This window comes from Grus americana, chromosome 8 (assembly GCF_028858705.1).
Source record: "Grus americana isolate bGruAme1 chromosome 8, bGruAme1.mat, whole genome shotgun sequence".
NCBI classification, from domain to species: Eukaryota; Metazoa; Chordata; class Aves; order Gruiformes; family Gruidae; genus Grus; species Grus americana.
Genome location: NC_072859.1, coordinates 21,325,442 through 21,342,229, shown reverse-complemented (window position 1 = coordinate 21,342,229; position 16,788 = coordinate 21,325,442). Strand labels below are relative to the sequence as shown.

At 41.5% G+C, this 16,788-nt stretch overlaps 1 protein-coding gene across 19 annotated transcripts in view; it reads left to right on the top strand.

Annotated features, from left to right (window-relative positions):
• The first annotated feature begins 2,335 nt into the window (after positions 1 to 2,335).
• ADGRL2 (adhesion G protein-coupled receptor L2) overlaps positions 2,336 to 16,788 on the top strand; it is a 163,549-nt gene continuing 149,096 nt past the window's right edge. For 7 of the 19 annotated variants that reach the window (XM_054833282.1, XM_054833296.1, XM_054833284.1 and 4 more), the window contains exon 1: positions 3,154 to 4,030. The gene's annotated coding sequence lies outside the window, so the exon portion shown is untranslated. Of the gene's footprint in view, positions 2,535 to 3,151; positions 4,031 to 16,788 lie in introns of those variants that run through there. The other 12 variants (XM_054833280.1, XM_054833279.1, XM_054833294.1 and 9 more) reach the window with 5 other exon arrangements.

Below are 16,788 nucleotides of genomic sequence, written 5' to 3'. Positions count from 1 at the left end.
CATATTTTACAGGGATATGGCAAAAAGCAAATAGTAGGCAGTTTTAATGGTGAAAAGAAACTTGGTTTCTTACAATTCCTTCTTATATATGAATATTCAAATCTGGCAATAATTGTGGCTGAGTAAAAGCTATAGGATCAGATTCAAGTATGCCATAGGCATATGTGTATACAATTTTCCTGTTTTAAAGAAACAGATGCTGATACATGTGAAGTACAATTAATCGCTTGAATAATAATATTTTACTTGCCAAAACAATATACACCTCTGCCAGGTATTCTTATATCTTAATCCAGATTTAATGAGAATTAATGGAAGCACGTGTTTTCGAAACAAATGACGAAAGGTCTCTGTCTGCATTTTCACCAATTGTTTAAAACTCAGTTTTACAACTACAGTTGTAAAATTCCATTTCTGCATGTAGAAAGAAATACGATTCCAGAAGCTTTTGATGAAAAGGGGGAAAATAAATTTCAGTCCTGCAGTTGAATCCACGTAGGTGAATTCACTTCGACTTCAGCAAATATTAACACAAGGCCTTAGTTCTGCAGTTCTTTTCAATCTTTTTATGGGTTAAAAAAATTTACAGAAACCAACAGAATTTTTGCTCCAAATAGAAGAATTTTTCTCTCTCACGTCCTATCAAAGGAAAACCACCAAGCCCACATAATTCTTATATTCTCGACTGTTTTCTGGCCATCGCTGCTTATCTGCAATCACATTTATTTGAGGAGAAAGAAAAAAAAAGTAGTATTTGTTAATGACATGTTTTAAAACTCTGGTAAAAAGATAGCCAATCAATATGTGTATCTTTACATTTGTATGACCTTCTTTTTAAGCATGTTTCCGTAACAGATGCATCCAGCCCTTTCAATGAAAATCAGTTTCTAATAAAATACATTAAAATGCCTGTGTGATTTAATTCCATTAGAAATGCATAAGGGATTATTTAGGGTTTATACAGACATTTATAAGGATATTTTCAGCAAGAAAGGGCTGTTGGCTATATTAGGGACACAAAGGACTTAAAAACTGGGGAAAAAATAGAGAACCTGCTCTTTTGCTACATTTTTCTCTCACGGTAACCCATACTTTTAACTTTTAGCTATATATAGGAGGTACAAAACTATCACGCAGTCACACGATCTCCTGTCCTCCCATGCTGAGTTTGGTTTTGAGGCAGTTTGCAGATTTAACCCAGTTAAAACTGGCCCCAGGAAGATGCACTGCTCACTGTGGCAGAACTACTCCTTTGGTCCTATAGACCTGGGATTGCTCTTCCACTTCCCAGTCCCCTCAACAGGTACTGGGAGCTGAGGAAGGCCGGCGTGGCTATGGCGTGCCCATATTTCAGTGATTTTTAGATACTAATCCCCGGGATTATTGCTAGCACTGTTGAAAGTTTAATGTGGTTTTGAAGAGCCTCGGACCAGCTTTATCATTCTTACTACCTCACATGTTGCAAGGTCTTAAAGATCCAGTTTCCTTTTAAACGTGATGTTTCTCTTGACACACGTTACGATTTCCTGAAGAGGAACACCAATTGCACAGATATGCAGCGAAGTCAAAATAATGAAGTTAAAAAATAAATCATTGCCATCAACAAAGGTAATAATCCCGATTTCCTGGTGGGGTGTGGGTGTTTTAAGCTGAATTGTCAATACGCTTTGGACCTAGAAAAGTTGATGGAGCCCCGAGTGGTCCTGTCTTGCGCACGCGATTCTGTGGGTGGAGGGAGGATTTCATTTCAGTGCTGTAGCTAGAAAAGGAGGGGAATGGGTAAAAAAAAACCCTCAAGAAACGGGGAGAGGGGCGTTATCAGGACAGGTCTGCGCTGCGTTGATGTGTGGCTTTACCTCCGCTTCTCCCCGTGGCCACCGCAGCCCGGCGCTCCCCCAGCGCAGCCTTCGCGGAGCGCGGAGCGGGCGGGCAGCGCACACGGGCAGCGCACACGGGCGCTCCCAGCGGCCCTGGCCCCCCGCGGGCCCCGCGTCCCCCCCGGGGCCTGGCCACGCCGCGCCCCTGGCAGAAACGAGCCCTTGCTAACGCCCAGCTGCTTCTCCCTGACCTTGAGAGCTGGAAATTGTTCATGTTGCACGTCCTGAAAGGTCAGAGCGGATCCTCGGTATCTTGCGTCAATACAGAGGAAAAAAAAAAACCCCGACCCTACCGACAACCCAAACCCTGGTTTCTAAGAGCAGGTTTTTGGAAAGAACGCAACAGCTCTACTAGACCGCGTTCTGTATCTGAGCACGGGAATGAGTCAACTTAGTATCCTTTAAATCGTTTCCAAGCGCTGTTTACCCTGTCCTGACACGTTTTCCCTAACGCATCGCTGTGCTTCGGAGCGCCGGCCCTGACGGCTGGTGCGGGCGCAGCGGCGCAAGGAACCGCGCTCGGCGGGCAGGAGCCGGGCAATTTCAGTGCGAGGAAACGAAGGGAAAGGGCCACAAGAGCCGCGAAAGCATCGGGGAGCTGAGATCTCCCTTTCTCCCGCCCCTCCGCCTGCTCTCGCCCGCTAGTCGCCCAGCCTGGTGAATTATTTTTGGGTGCGGGGGGGGGGGGGGTAGCACACACCGTGGTGCAGTGAGTTGGCCCGGCCCGGGCAGCCCCGCTCCGCGCAGCACCTCAGCGGGGCCCGCCGCACAAGTTCGGTGCGCGGTCGCGGTCGCGCTGGAGGATACGGCCAAGGAGAAAGTGCCGCGGAGACGCCTGCCGGCCTGCAGCGCGCCAGCAGCCGCCGGGGAAGGGAGAGGGGGCGGCGGCAGGCCCGAGGCCCCAGGACCGGGGAACGAGGGGGCCCGAGGCGCCGGGCAGGGGCGCCCGGCGGCTCCGCAGCGGCGGGCGGGCGGCTCCGCGGGGGTGCGCGCCCCTCTGCAGCCGCGGCGATGGGGTGGGGAGCGGGCAGCGCTGGCGCGCAGCCGAGCTGCTCGGCCTTCGGTGCCGAGCGGCCGGGCGGTTGTTATTAGCCTTCACACCCGCCACCCCCCCCAGCTGGAATAAAGGGGGGAAGGGGGAGAAAAAAAAGGCAGGAATGGAGAGATTTTTGTCCTTCGCCGGTGCTGCTCTACGTGATAATATGTTTATATGATTAGCTGAGCCCAGGGGTGGGGAGCGGAGGGAGAGGGGGTGGAGATTGGAGGGGGAGGAGGCTGGAGGTGACTCCAGTTCAGAGCCGGCGGAGAGTCTGTGTCAGGACTTCGCAATCCCCAGTCACACACGGAGAGGTGCATGAGCAAAAGGGAGGCTGCGATACAATTCATTGGGATTTTTTTTTTTTTTTTGGTGTGTATGTATTGCGTTTTTGCTATTGCTGCGCGCGTTACTAGCTCCGCGCCCGGCGCTCGGTCTCCAGTCGCTGGCGGGGCAGCAGCACCGGGAGGAAGAGGAGAAAATCCGAGGAGGGGCCGGACCCGCACCCCGCCAGAGGCCAGAATGTCATCCCGGGAGATGTAAATCCGGTCGGTGCGAGCGACAGAGACACAGAGGAGGGAGGGGGTCCTTTGTAACATTTTCGAGTTGTTCCCCGCTACTCCTGCTGCTGGCATCGCCTCGGCTTCCCGTCTCCTGATCGTTGCACAGAAAGGACTCCAAAGGCTGGGCACACACACTGCGCGCTGCGCCCGTCGTCAGTTCCATTTCGTTTTTTATTTTTTAATTTAATTTAATTTTTTTTTTGTGCGTGCGTGCGGGAGCCTGGCTGTATCGTACGTTTCGTGCGGAGCGGAGTGTCGGAAACTGCAGGAAAATGTTGACTTAGCCCCAGAAAAGCCTCCCGGCTGGCTGCTTGGAGGAGAAGCCGCCTTCTGCTCTGCGCTGCCCCAGCCCGCCGAGCCGCAGAGCCAGCTGCCTCCCGCTCCCCGCCCGAGCCCAGCGCTCGCCTGCCAGCCCGCCCGCTCCCCGCTCCGCCGCCGGAGCCCCGGGACTAACTCCACCGCGCTCTCCCGCAGCCCTGCGCTCGGCGGGGTGATCCGGTTCGCGGGTCCCGCCGGGCGAGAGATCCCGGCCCGCCTTCGGCTCCCAGATAGAGGTAAGCGGAGCCCCGCGCTGCAGCCTCGCCGCTCGTTTCTTTCGGCGCCTGCTCCCCGTTTCTGGCCGTCCCCACCGAGCCGCCGGCGGGGAGACACTTTAGGGTCTGCCTCGCCTGCCGGTGCCCGAGGCCGCTGCCCCCCCCCCCCCCCCCGACCCCCCAGCGCTGCCGCGGGGGCCGCTACCCCGCCTGCCCCAGCCCGCCGCCGCCGGAGGAACGTGCCCCTCTGTGAGGCCGCGGCCGTCGGGCGCGAGCAGCGCGGCGGCGCGGCCGCCGACCCGCACGGCCGGTCTCCGCGGGCGCGGAGCCGGACACCCTCCGCCCCCCGCCCCGCAGGCCGCCTGACCGCCTTCTCCCTCCATTCCCCCCCCCCCCCCAGCCCTGCGGAGGGGCCTGCGGCAGCCGCGGCGGGTCCCCGCAGCCCCCGCCCGCCGCCGGGCGGCCGCCCTGCCGCGGGCACTCTGGGGCCGGGGGTCCGCCCGCGGAGCAGGCCCCGCCGCGGCTCGGCTCTCCGCGGCGCGCATCGCGCAGCGGGGAAAGTTGCATCCGTTCAGTAAATAATTACCTGTTGCGGGTTTATTTTCGTAACTCGACCGAGCGTTCGTCCGCCAGCCCGTGCGGGGTTGGGGGGAGGTGGCTTGGGAAGAGGAATAAATTACCCTTTGTCGGCTGTGGAGTGAGAACAACTTCTTTTTTTTTATTATTTCTATTTATTTTCACATGTAGAAATCTGGGGCCATCTGGAGACAGAAAACAGTGTGTCATGAGGCACCGTTGCTGTGTCTGGCTCTAAAAATAACATCTTCTTGTTAGTCTGCGCTAGCCCTGCTGGGGTTTGAACGTGTTTTGTCATAAAGTTGAGAGATCTGCTGGTGCTCAGGTGTGTTTTCTTTTGCATAGAAATGCCCCTGTGCGCGACGGAAGGAGTCCTGCAGAACCAATGTTCTGCTGTTTGGTTTCCTCAGACGCTCCGGCTCCCTCCTTTTGTTGCTTGCCACGAAAAGAGGTGCCATTTCGCATCATTCTGCACAAATTGTTTGAATTAATGCAAGTGTGAATTCTTACCGTTTGAAGGAGGGTATTAGCATATCAAAGGTTTCTTAGCTCCGGCTCAATTGAGAAAACTTCAGCTTGTCTTCCATTTGCTTCCAAGCAGAGGCCCAAAGGGCAGTGGGAATTGTAAAGGGGTAAAATGGGGAGGTGGATTTGGGTGATGTTCCTGAACTTTTGCTGTTCTGCAATTATGCGAGTGAAAAACAAGGTCCCTTCGCTGCAGAGCCCTTGCGAGCGCTCGGACAATTACACTCTATTGATTAATGGTTTGTTCCGAGGAGAAAAAAAAAAAAAAAAAGTGACCTTTTATGACAGGCACTGTTGCGTGGTTTCTGATGTCTCCTCTCTGTTAGGGGGATTTAGAAAGCCCTTTCTGCCGCACTCATGCTCTGGGTATGGCCTACACGTTACTGCGTGCGGGGACTGAATGGGAACGACCTTCTAATTACTTCAGAAAACAAATGAAATCTTGTCATAAAAGACCTCTCGATTCCAGACCTTTGAAACAAATATGCTTCCCTCCTTAATGGGTGGGTAGGCTGGAATAATGGATATTTTTATGGAGAGTTTTAAAAGAAGTTTTGATCACCACCGGCCATATGCTTCCATTTCTTTTTTTGTTTTAGGAAAAGTGAAAATCAGTTATTCTTCTAATCTCATTTAATCACTGATACTGTGTTTACTAAGATAGCCTAATTTGCGGTTAGTAGCACCCTACAATAAATAATTTGAAACCAGGCATGGCAGGAGTGCTGTTTTGGTGGCAGTGTAGAACATTTATCGCTTTGTAAGTTGTTTCACATGACTACATATTTATAGTTTTTTATCCTTTTGTTACTATTTCCTTGAGTCTGAAAGAGGATGTGGCCCGGCCTACCCCTTTATTATCTTTGCAAATCAATATTCATAATCTGGCAAACCAAAAGCCAACCAAAAGTCCAGTTATCTGTCAATAAGTTGGGACTTTTTCCAGGGACCAGATGTTTCTTGGGGACTTGTATTCTGGCTTGTATCTCTGGCAAAAAAAGAACTTCCTATGCCTTCCTTGCCTGTTCCTTCCTTTCAGACCTTTTACTTGAATGATACGGATATTAAAACATACATTTTGTGGTTTTAAAAAGTTGGTTTAAGTGCTTGGTATGTAGCATTTGGTCTGGGGTTTTGTTTGTTTGTTTGTTTCTTTTTTTTTCTTTCTTCTGGTTCTCCATTTGATGGTTTGGGGGGGTGTCTCTTTTTAAGCCATGAAAGTGATGTGCCTTTAGAGTAGGATGTCTTCACTCATGCTTCAATTTCCTTTCATTAAATGAAGGAACTGAGTATATATGGTATGTCTTGGCAAAAACCCTGCAGTTAATTAAATAATTCATATAGATTTCTGTTATTCTTAAATGGACTCGACCATTTGGGCGTTTTGTAAATAAATGTGTTTAGTGGTCCTAAAATTGCGTGTCATTACTTTCAGGTAATTTTCAGCAGTTTATTTACCTAATGTCTTCAGCTGTCTGAAGTAGTACCTTTTGGTGGTATAAAAGGAACATATTGATGTAATTGCCATTATCACACTTAAGTTGCTGTTAACTAGTCTGCTTTGAATGCAGAGTGCTATAAAGAAAGCGCATTATCCTTTCAGCTATTAGAGATAATCTAAAAATTGTCTTCAAAATGTTGCACTTCGGTTTATATGATGGCAACCCCAAATTCGACAAATCTCTAAAGGTAAAAAAAAATGTAGCGGAAAGAAGATTTTCAACATTGAGATGACAAAATTGGACCACTTACAGAAAAATTAATGTGCTGCAGCAGCACTTCAGCTGCCATTTTCAATCACTGTGGGTTACTATGTGTTGGCAACAGCAAAAAAGCATAGACGTTCAGATAGCTCAGGGAGCTGGTAGTTGGGGGAATCAGGATATTGAATCATGTGGGGTAGAACAAACCAATTACTTCAGGTTTTGACTTGAGAATTTCCAGTAAACATTTTTTTTTCTGGCTTTTGGCTCCCCTGCTCATTAATAGACCAACATCAAAGCAGGCAACCAAACTTTCAAATGTTATAAAAACTAATGTAAAGATACAGATCTCACATGTAGTCTTGCAAGTCTTAATTTAAGACAAGCAGTTGGAGTTTTTATTGCTGCAATTTTCACAATCAGCAGAGACATTAACACCAGGCTTCTGGGTGTTTCCCTTCTTAAAATGAGCAAGAGGAGAGCTTTAAAAAAACCAAAGTTTGCTTAGTTAGTTCTTACTTGATCACTTCAGAAGCTTTCTCAATGTTTTATTTATCTCTTACTGCTTTTAATGCGTAAAGTGAGGAAAAGGGGTTACTCAGGAATTCTAGTCTCTAGTAAGGAAGCACCTGATTAAAATTTAAATAAGCAAGGTAGTATAGTCCTAGGAGTTTGTCATCTTTACGGTTAATAATATGTAATAATATGATTATTTTTATTTCTGCAAATGCAATATGTAGACATGACATTTTGATTAACATATTTTTTAAATGGAAATAGTTATGATGAAAAAAATGCTGCAGTCTTGATTGACAGCTTTTTAGAAAGATCCATAATTTTCAATTAAGGATGTTGGAAAGAGAAGTCTCTAGTTAGGCAAAATATTTACCAAAGTTACGTTTACAATACATTTCTATATAGTGTATCAGAAATTCATATAAATAATAATATTTATCCATCCAATATAACTGTTTACTATTTAGAGAGGGTAGAAACATAATCATAAGTTTTTACTGACATTTGGTTTAAAAAGTTTATGTATTTCCAAGCTTTTGCTCATCATGTGTCCACCTAAGATGTTGACATACACGTAAGAAAATACCGTTAACTTCTAGTACGGCTCTTGCTGAGGAGAGCACCATGCCTAATAATAATAATGAAGGAAAACCTACCAATAACCACTTGGAGATATTTTATATCAAAAAAATGCTTTATGTCTCCTCTGCATTTCCACTGAGGAATATCCATGGATGACTGATAATACAAGAACTGGAAGTAACGATTAGTGATTTTACCTGGTGAACTGCAGGAGAAGTTAAACTACGTCTGGTGTATTATTGAAATCATATTCATGCATAGGTAGACAAGCAGTCATTTATAAAGCAATATACTTTGGAGCACAGGGTAGTGAAATTTATAGTCAGACGTGTTACTTGGAGATGTCATGTTAAACAGACTCTGTCGAAGCATTTATTTAGGGTTGATGTTTGTGGTGTACAAAAGCGATCTGAAATTGCAAGAAATTCACCTTTTTAAGTATTTATGTGCAGCTTTTAAACTTAAAAGCTGTCTGTTATTTTTTTAAAACCCTCAGTTTGAAACAAGTCAAAGATTTAAACCATCACGGTTGTAATTGGATATCAAGAAAACTGGAAAAACAAAAAGCATTTTTAAGGCCATTCTCAGTACTCTTAATGACAGTGTTTAATATTTAAATAGTTTTCAAAGATAGCTGCATTTTATTTCCAACAGTTCTTAAAATAAAGGTAGTAGGTGGCTCTGTTGGAATATTGGTAGCTTGCGATTTAATGTGAATATATACCTGGTTGAGAAAATACTTCCAGTCTTTATTTAACAAATATGATTCTTTTTAACATTCTTCATTTAAAAGGTGAAAGATGACAGGCTTAAAACCCTTTTCGATAGAAATTTTTCTTGAGTTCCTGATTTTTTTTCAGCCTGTAATGTACAAGATGTGTTTCTGCAGCATAGGCTGTGAAGATTGTGTTGCTTACTATAAGCAATTTAGTTAAAGAAATACACTTGCTTAATGAATGGTAAGGTCTTACAGTGTTCTCTAGATGCAAACTGATAGTTAACCAGGGATGGATTCCTTAGGAAAAAGCCAAGCCTTCAAATGTGGAATCGTAGCATCCAGGTTATGGCTTAAATGGAGTATTTTATGGGTTTTAGAAGAATATGTCATCTGCATTTGTCCTGATTTCTTTCTTTTTGATTTTCATAAGGCACTGTAATGATTCGACTTACTGTAGCCTGCTATTTCCCCAAATTATTTAGAAAGGCATAATAAACAACAACATTGCAGCCTGACTGAAGCAAGCACAGTGCCTAACACCTGCAGGTAGAGTGCAGTCTCCAACAAAATGCCATTGATTGTTATCCTGGCACAAAGCAAGCTTAAATACAGTTTGCTTAATTACAACAAAAATTCGTTTTTATGAGTAAGGTACTTCATGTTTGGGGAGTGTTTTGTGCGTTGTCTGCTAAGTAAAATCCCATCACACTTGTATAAATTTGTTCAATTATCAGAGCAGCTAAGAGGAGGGAAAAAAAATCAATTTACCCTGAAAAGCACCAGAAATAAGATTACCTTGGCTAGTAGGAACTTGCCAGCACTGTCTAAATTGCCTAATATTATCAAATGTTGCCATTTTTCATGTTCAGTAAGAAGGATATTGACTGTTCTACATGTTCTACAGGTCTGCTATTTGGCTATTTCTTCATAAGGTATAAGCATGTCTTATTTTTATTCCTACAATAGCAGTTACAGATAAATCGGAGGATCTAACAATAACTTTATAAAATAGATGGAATAATACCATTCACTGGAGAAATAGTATTTACTTGAGATAAGTGATCACAACTAGTTTTTTCTCCTGTCTAGCTTGTTGTTCTTGTAACAGACAAATGTAAATACCTTAGCAGACATTTCAGAGTGAAAGGCAAGAGATAAAATGTAATTACTTTTCAGGGTGGCTCTGACGATGCCCATGTTCTTGTCTGTAACACAAAAAAAAAATATCTTTGCTCATCACCTCAGAATATGAAGGCCATTGTTACTTCTGAATATAAAAATATTTTCTGATTTTTAATGTTGACCTCAGTATTTATCTTTAGCTCTTCTGTGTAAGCCGGGATCCTTATAGCCGTAAATTCTCGTCTCTGTTATCCAACCGAGCATTTAATAGAGCACCTAATGGACTCTGCTCCTGTATTTTTCTTGAATGCATAACATCTTGCTTCATTCAGTCACCAAAACTAACTTTGCTACAAGGACAGGCAACACGACAAGTTAGAATCAATGGACCATTTGTAGGTCACAAAGTCAGTTTACTGGAATTTCAGAGGAAACTGGTTGAAAAGAGAGGACAAATGTCACTTTGAATAGAGATGTTTAAATCAGACTTCTGCCGTAGGGTAAAATTTAGGTCTGTTGTAGCCTAGATGTAATGTCTCCCTCTACAGAGCACAGCATTAATCATGGCTTGACAAGTGATCGTGGGTTGAGAAAAATAGGGCCTGTCTTGGTTGTGTGGTTATTTTTTTTTTCTAATCTTAATCTCTTAGGAGCGCATTATAAACACTAACATTTACACAAAAAGATTTAAGTATCAGTGTCTGTATTTAAGTAGTGAAAGTAGCTAGCTTCAGAGAAAATCTAGTTAGAGCTAATAAGAAGCTACTTAGGTTTCTTACTTAGATGCAGGATTAAGAATATTTTCCTTTTAACGTAATGCACTTTTTTGTCATAGGAGATTTATCTTATGCCATTTCCTCATGCATATATGGTAGAGTCTAGGTCTGCCTGGTTTGTCCCTTGGTGTACTAAGTAACTCTGAAACGACTGTCTTTTTGCTCTAACGGTGTTTTACAATGTGTTTACCACCCAAGAAAGATACTTCCTTTTGCCCAGGCGGCAATGTAAGGAAAAAGTGGAACAGTTTTTGAAACGCAGTGCAGATTGACTTGACACTGATCAATGTGTCTGAATTTTTTAAACTACGTTTATATTTTAATGATGCATTACTTGGCCACAGTGAGCTACAAAAGCTGGAATGAAATAACAGGAATGAAGACTGCTATTTAAGATCCTGCATTCTGATACTGTACAAATAAAAGTGTGTTTAATACGTTAATTCTTAAATTAGGGATGCCTTGATGCATAGATTAGGTGTTGGGAGTGTTCATATCTTTTATGGTAAAGAAGATCGGCAAAGAAGGAAATTTTCGTATTTCTTGGGCTTTTTGCAGCTTTCCGTGGTGGCGACGCTGTAGGGAGCAGCTGAGCACTCCTCATGCACCGCTGCTAGAGAGGTGTGTCTCCTTGATGCACAATTAGATTTGCATCTGCAACTGTTGAAAAAATGGATAATATCAGCAAAGTAGCAGCAAAACAATTTATCACTGGAGAATTGTGCTTTAAGAATTAGCCTACTTCTGTTTGTTTAGTTGCCTCTGGACGTGATAAAATCCCAAATCTCTCATTTAGGGTAGGCTGCTGCTTTCCTTTGTGCCCTCTGTTGGTATTTTCCTATCAGTCGACACCTCAAACTGATTATTGCTCTGAATCTAGATGACAGAATAATCTGATGCCGATTCCTGTTAAAAATTGTTTCTGGCAGCTGGGGAGGGGATGACCGACCTTGTTTCTGACTATCATACTTCCTTTGTTGTTGATGGGATCTGGTGAAAATAGAGAGCGAGCCTTACTCTGAAATTAGTGCCGCAGTGGTGGAGAGGGATCACATGCCAGAAGGAGACTTCAGATCACCTTTCTATATATTCTCTTACAGTATCATATTTGTCACTTTTTACGGCATAGCAGTCTACACCGGTGTGAACAGCGTTCAGAAACCGTGCCCTCGCATTAGGCAGCATCGCTTCTAAATAAAGTGACATTTTAAGAAAAGATTCCTGAGAAGAAGTTCTGCTGTTGACTCTGCATTTCTCTGGGAAATTTCTGATGCCTGTGTTGATGGTAGGGAGAATTCTTTTCATCTGATCCAGGCATCCTTTTTTTCATTCTTCTGAGCTTAATTTAGACTTTTTCTACATGAAGTGACCAATTTGGAAAACTTTGCTTTTGCTTTCTCAGAATGAATAATGATTATATCTTTGGTTTGAACAAAGTGAATGTTCTCCAGAAGACCAATTCATAACTATTTTGTTGGTAATTTTGTCATTTAAATATTGAAGGGCAATGACTCTTGCAGCTTTGATATACTTCAGTCTAGGTATTTCTTAAATGCAGACTGTCAATTGGTGAGGCTGATTTTTGTGTAAATCAGTATAAAGTGCTTAAAGGAGAGAAGGTGCCTCCGCAGTTGAAGTGTATTCCTGGCTGAGCTGCTGTGCCAGGAAAATGGGCTGAGGCTGGGAGATGCGTTAGGGAGGGAGGGGAGTTGCAGGCTGACATGATTTGAAAGTGAGAAGAAATCCTTTTGCCCTTCAGGCAATAATCTTACCCGGTGTTTGAATAGAGCATCATCTCTCCAAAATATTACTTTTTTTTTTTTCCTGCTTTCTGTACTTCCTCATTTGAGAAGGTGTATAATAGTATCCGATAATAACTGGTTTTGGATCCAATTATTAAAGATATTCCAGCAGCCCAGAAGAGCTCTGTATGCAGCAGTCTCATCATCTTGAAGTGAACACCCCAAATTTGTCCTACATTTGTCCCATGTAATGGCTGTAACCATACTAGAATATCATGAGTGTATTTCCACTATTTATTTCTTTTTAAAGCTGACATTGAAACCTTGAAAGGTTATACTTGTAGTTTATTTTACCAATGAAAATTACAATCACACAGGGCATATGTGACTTTATGCCCTATGCATATGCATTTATTTTATGAGTATTCTTCATGAGTCTAATAGCACTACTTGCAGAAGTAAAGAAAATGGGATTTGGCTCCGTAAGATAAACAAAACCACAGGCATACTTTCCTTCTTTCCATGTTAGAGGAAAAATTAATGTAGCCTGATGGTTTTCCAGTTTTTTGAGTGTGTGCTGAAGTTTAGATAGGATAAAGGCTTAATTTTGATACTTGCTTAATATTTATGGCTTCATTCATTGAAACTTTTTCTTGTTTGTGTTGAAGGGATTTTTACCTAGAAAGCTCATGTTATTATGGCGAACAAATTTAAGACATTTCAAGGTAAGGGTAATGTCTTTTGGAAGGAAAGCAGTTTACCTCCAACTGGATGAAAACTATGTTGTTACTTCATAATTTTATATAAATTGATAGAAATTTTTTTCTTTTTCAGTTCAATTGCTTTTTAAACTTTGGTGGAGTGCATGTGTAATTGTGTCCAAAAGTGGCATTGGGTTTTATCTTGCAGTAGTAAGTAGAATGAGGGATCCTGCTGCTCGTTTGTTTTGGGGTTAGGGAGATGCATCAGATAGGATGATTTTGTTTTCTTGTTTGGGGTGGGGTTTTGTTTCTGTTTGGTTCTGGGTAAGCAGAGCAATTTTTTTCTTTTTTTTTTTCTTTTTTTCTTTCTTTCTTTCCTGCCCTGAAAGTATTTAGGTGACTTTGAAATAGAAATCTGTGTATGTTGATACATAAAAGACTAAAGCTGAATGTTTAACTTTTCTGAGGGGACAAGAGGAGACACAGCTGGAAAAAAGAATAATGTTTTCCATGTTAACTCCTTATGTCAGATAACATTGGAGAAGGATTTCTGGGGGAGTTTCTTTAAAATGATGACTGTTTATTTGGGTTCCTATGCTGGCTGTTACCCACATTTTTCACATATTTTTGCTCATTCTTCCTATTACCTGCAGAGGGAGCTTGTATATGAGATAATCAGAGTAATCAAGGCATTCAGGACTGAATTGTTTCCAGTAAGTACAATTTCATTTCACAGTGCCTTCTCTGTTATGCACAGCAGACAGGCTCTGCAAGATAGCTTTTAAAAAGACGGTCCGTCAGTAACAGTAAATAACAATGGGCAAAATTTTTAAAACGCCAGTAAGCAAAAGCTGACTTTTGAAATATTTCATGTTTCAAAGGAGTGCCTTTTTATTGAAAGTTTAAAAAGAAACTGAGGAAAACGGTTCTTGCATGTCAAGGTGCCAGAGGATGATTTTGGTGCACTGTATGACGGGAAGCAGATTTTTGTTGCATAAACTGTCTTCTGTGATTCTAAAAATGTCATGTCAGCACGAGAGAGACAGCACAGTACTTGCAGGTCTTCGGTGCATCTCGTGCAGTGTAGTGTGCTAGCCAAAAAGCAATAGGTAAGTCTTTTCTATTTATGCAAGCAGTGTTATGAATCATAATCAAGGTGATTGCAGATGCAAGGCTAACTCTTAATTTTGCTTTTTCTCTATTATAAAATATAAAAAGGTGAATGAGTTTCGTCCAGGTATAATTGATGAATTCATACAGTCGGACTAAAGCAGACAAACAGTGTTAAGGATTGCTGTCTTAAGCTTTAGAAAATTATTGTCAACAAAGAGCAAGGAATATCATAACCTAAGTTTATTTGTAAATTGTAACTTTACAAGTAGCTTGAACAATCAGAAATACTTTAAATAGTGATTTTCTTTAATCTAACACAATGAAAGAAATGATCTGGTGTATGGCAGGTTTTATAATTTGTATTACAGTTATCTGGATCATGAAAGTGTATGATCCTTCAAAAAGTTAAGACTTCAGAGTAGAAAGTAATTCATTTATAATACAGATTTGCTTGCTGAGCAAGAAGCATAATAGATGGTACTTAGATGAATTCTGCACTATTTATCTCTGGAAAAAATGATGGCAATCATTTTACTTCAAAATATTTCAGTAAATTTAAAGATGATTTGCTATGATGCTGTTAGGAAATAAAGCAGTATACATGCACATTCCATAAAACAGAAACAGCTCTCCATAACATGCTTTCCTGTAATAAATCTGCCACATAAATTGGTTTGAGAGTTGATTTTTTTTTTTGTTAGTTTAACAGAACTTTAAACCTAACATATGTTCAGCCTAACATGGTCTTAGGGTTTTAGTTTGGATTCTCTTTTTAAACACTAGGAAAGATTTACCATATCTAAAAGAGCAGCAACTCGGTGTCGATTTATTATTTATACTGGCTAATCCTTGCTAATGTGAAAAGTCAGCTTGTTATTGTAACACCAAATGGCCCTCTAAGTAGGGAAACAGTTAAGTAGATCTCCTGTAATAGGTTGTTGTCTAATAAAGAGATTTATGGTATTGGCAAGGGCTATTGTATAGGTATTACCCTCTCACAGCATGATCATGTATTATCTTAACAACTCAGTGCCACATTTATGTTGAGCATTTTCATAACAGGGTAAGAATATTAGCCACAGCAATTACACTCCAATAGGATTATAATGGTAAGATTTACAGAAAATATATAAATGATGTCTTTCGTAGAGATTTCGGTAGGTGCTAGGAGTTGAAAAGTTGCATCATCCTTTTTGCATGGGAAAATACTGATGTATTAGTCATGATGAAGAAAGAGAGGTTTCTTAATTTAATCTTGTTGAGGAATTGTGGGGAGGCAATGGACGTAATCTTTCTTTACACAGTGTGTCTTTTTCTTTCCTGGTGAGGTAAGGATGTTTCAGAAATTCCATTCAGTGGAGATTGCCGTACAACATGAAAATCAAGACGTGTATGTAACTTTAATTCTGTTGTGAGGATAATACAGCTGGGATTAAGATACGTTTTTTAACACCCTGGTATTTTGAAGGTAGAACAATGGTAATTTACTTGCTACGTTGGAAGAGCCTACTTGAATAAAATCACATTACTTTGCTTTAGCCATAGCGTAGCACACGTTTTCTGTTTCAATAGCACCAGGTTTTCATGGTGATAAGTAACTTAGATACTTTTTTAAATTACTATGAGCAACAAAAGTGACAATGATGTCATACTTGTACAGTTTTCATGTAAGTGACATTCAAGCTGTTCCTTAATTCTTAAAATTTTCCATCTGTTTTTTTAAAAAACAAAAAAGTGAGACATTAATACTCACTTGGCAGAAGCAATGTACCAGTCACATTTAATAAAATTAATTATGTTTTATCAATAAAGAACACTTATGGGGACTGATTGAACAAAATACATTAGGTTATGTAGTCATTTATGAATAACTGCATTGAGTAGAACAGCAGTCTGAATGGCAAAGTGTGACAAAATAGCCACACATTTTAAGACGATACCTTGAGGTATAATTCAACAAATACTGGCATAATGAGCGTTAAACAAAGTACCTTTTTTCCCCCCCGATTTACTGTAACAAAATGATAATTAGGTCATTCCAAATTAAGAAAATGTATAGTTGGCAATTCATATTGTAGAAGAACTTTCCAATACATGTTCCATGTATTGTACACATGCATGGATAGTATTAGTTAAATTTGTAAGACATGACATTTCCTGGATGTTTTGGATTAATTCTATATACAAGACTTTATGTAGAAAGATCCTGTATCCATCTGTTTTACATCGTTATTGATTACCAGAAGCGAGAGGAAAGATGCACCTGTTTCTTTTGACATGAAATATTCCACTTCTGAAAATGTGCTGGTAGAAGGTAACATTGCACACAGGTTTAAATGTTTTCTGGTGGATTACTGGAAAATAACTTGGGCTTCAAAACTGCATTAAACAATGAATATTCAGAACTTCATTATTTTTATAATCATGATAGCAGTGTATGATTTTGTCTGTCATCAGTAACTCATACATCTTGTATTTAAACAACTAGAAGAAAATTCTGGAGCTTTGTCTTTATCTTGTGTTCAGAACAAGAATTATGACCCAAAGAATAACGTTTTCTATTTTAGAAAAACTCCTGTAGGTTCTTAGATTGGCTTCGCATTTCATTCATTTTGAACTGTGGAAAACGATTGTATCTTTTGTCTGTAAGTAACAAAAGGACGAATGTTACCCCCTGATGAATGTGGAGCTCCAACCGATTTAAG